Genomic DNA, 3,236 nt, shown 5'->3' with positions numbered 1-3,236 from the left:
TTTGAACAATTTTACCCTTACATCGTACCAGTGGATTGGTATCGAATCGATTTTGATGGATCTGGTCCAATCCGATTTGTAAAATCATGCTATCGTTAGTCTCCCCGAGAATTAGTCAAGGTGTGCGTAAGCTGACTTGGACATCTTGGTTAAAAAAAAAAAAAAAAAAAAAAAACCACATATCTGACTTATTAATACCAACAGAAATTTCATAAAAAAGTCAACTTGTCCATCATGCCTTTAGCGAAGAACATAGTTTATTTTGACACGCAGTTCCATTTTGTTGTACTTACAAATATTGACAACGTAGATTAGTTTACTAGGCACAACGTTTCCATAGTATCAGATATTAAAGAAGATCCTCCTAAGTGTCTTTTGAGTGGCCTCTTTGAGGGGGACAAGATTCTCTGTTACTTAACATTCTCACAGAAGAAGAAGAAATCTTGAAGACATCAACAAGTGCTTCAACTTGATTATGAGTATCCTCGGTTGAAGAGTTTGATGGCTAAATATGAAATTGATGGATATCTCCAACAATATACTTTTACTAGTGAACCTTCTTTTACAATCCCCTGTCATCATTTAGGATTCATCGCACGCACATCACAACTAGTTGAGTCATTCAGTGTTACGTGCAAAGGGGAATATGAGAGAAAATATGGCAAAATAAATAAATAAATAATAAGAATAGAAAAGATAGGAGAAAAGATAGGGGAAATGTTTGGCTTTACGGCCATCTTGGTTGGATAAAGAAGCTTAGCTCTGCCTTAAAGACAATTTAGGAATTCATTTACTACCATTATCTTCTACTAAAAAAATAGACACATATGATGACACTTAACAACCCATGCTCCTACTAGTTACAATTAATTCTCACAACTTTCAGTAGATCCACTCAATTATAATTTCTTATACTCATTTCCTATAATTACCCATATTTCCTTGCTAATATATAACATGTAAATTATATTATTATAATAATAATAATAATAATAATAATAATAATAATAATAATAATAATAATAATAATAATAATAATAATAATAATTTACTACTCACATCCAACTTTCCATATATATATATATATATATAACTGCAAAACCAATTACATATCTATCGTCAAGAGAATAGTAAGAATGTCCCCTCCAACCCTAAGCTCAAGCTGCAAAAGACATCGATGGAGAAGAGGAAGATTCTGTTCTGTTGTACCACAAAACCCTAAAAAAGATTCCTTCACCCTTTCTTTCCTTTCCTCTTCACATTCCTTACTTCACTTTCTATTTTCCTCATTTTATAACACTCTTTAAATCTTCACTATATAACACATGAGACAAAGAGGAGGGGCCAACCAAAAAAAAAAAAATTCAGTGATATGCACCATCAGCTCAAGAATACTCTGGGACATCTGAATTCTAGGACCACTTCTATTCCCAGATCGAAATTCAAAGTGGCAAGAAGGAGCACTACCCATGTGAAAGGGATTGAATCATTAGCAAGATTTAAAAACCTAGAAACAAAATTGGCCAGACCCCTAGAAATTGGAAATAAACAAAAATCTTCACAAATCTATGTTTTTATTTTTTTGAAGCTTTTGATTTTAAAGGATTTTATATCAAGAGATAAGTTTTACAGGTTTTACTATTTTATTGACTAAAATATGGAGGAAAAAAAAATGAAGATTGAAAGCATGTATAGCCAATTCTAAAATATGTTGCAGGAATAAGCATAAATCAGAATCATTTGAATCAGTCATTTTCGCATTAATCAGAATTGTTTGAAACGGCTATTTCTATATTAATCAGATTCGATATCTGAAATCATGATCATTAAGATAAACTAACTAAAATAGCTTTATGCTTGATTATGATTTAATCCCGAAAGGAGGAGAGCAAAAAGAAAAGAGAAGGGGAAAAAAAAGAATTAGCTTTATACTTAATTAAGCTTCAATCTCCAAAGAAGGAAAAAAAAAGAAAAAAGAAAAGAGGGGAAGGAGGGGTGGGAAATAGAATCGCATTAGAGGCAATGAATGGAATGATCACTTAAAACTGTAATCACTTTCTTATGCTTTTATGATTAATTTCCCTTATAAATTTAGATAAAAGAAGTGTACGTGAGAGAGCACTTGAGAAAGAATCTGACGTGAGTGAACTTTTTCACTAAGCAGCATGGACCGCCATTAATATAGTTTATCATTGGCCATTACCAAGTTGCAACCTTAGAAAAATGGGTTGAATGGTCTCACCACGTGGCTGACTCTAAGCATGCTCTCGTCAATATCCATATACCCATGAAGCCACATGTCTAAGCCCTATTAAGCCCTATTAAGTATGATTCCCTCCTCTAACATGGGATTCCATCCTCTAACTGTTCATGGGGTTTTAGACCATGAGTCAATGATATATTAATTGCTTTGACTTGTGATTTGAGTACCCTTTTGACTGAAATTCTATGTAGGTAGTGTAACTCGGGAACTAATCCAGACTCTAGAAAACATATACTATAAATTAGGGTATAAACAAAGAGAGAGAGAGAGAGAGAGAGAGAGAGAATATCAATACTAAAACCTATAACCTTTAGGGAGTAGGAATTGAGAGGAATTCATACACCTCTTACGATTCTCGAAGAACTCAACCTCATAAACTGACTTACAAAGTGAGGGGATCCAAAACCATATCAACCCATAACGATTTTCTATAATCAGCCTTCATAAGCTAATATGAGATCATAACATACCACCACGCTTCTGAACCCGTCATCCACGGTGGCTCACTATGGATCAGGTAGTACTTTATAAGCGGTTTTCACTTTGTTCTAAGGTTTTTACCGGGCGGCAAGTAGCACTTTTCTAACGATTCTCACTCTGGTACCAGGTCGCCCCTTCCGCGTGTGGGTTGGGCGATTATCGACTGCTGTGATATCACTATTACGATCCTGGAAGAACTCAACCCCATAAACCGACTTACATAGTGAGGAGACCCAAGATCATATCAACTCACACTAATTCTCATAGAAAATCGATGTGAGATCAACCCCTCTAAGCTGATATGAGATTGTAACATAGACGGCATTGTACAATCAATTATAAGAGATGCTTAGCATAATGGGGTCCCAAGTCAGATGGAGATTTAATTAAAAGGTCTCCTATATATAACTGTGAAAGTAAAGCTACAGGAATCAAATGAAGGGAGAAGGTGGGGGGGGGGGTTGCGTGGAAGCACCCTCTTCATTCCATTGCC

This window comes from Macadamia integrifolia, chromosome 2 (assembly GCF_013358625.1).
Source record: "Macadamia integrifolia cultivar HAES 741 chromosome 2, SCU_Mint_v3, whole genome shotgun sequence".
Lineage (NCBI taxonomy): Eukaryota > Viridiplantae > Streptophyta > Magnoliopsida > Proteales > Proteaceae > Macadamia > Macadamia integrifolia.
The sequence above is the reverse complement of the archived record's forward strand: the minus strand, read 5'-3'. Positions refer to the sequence as shown.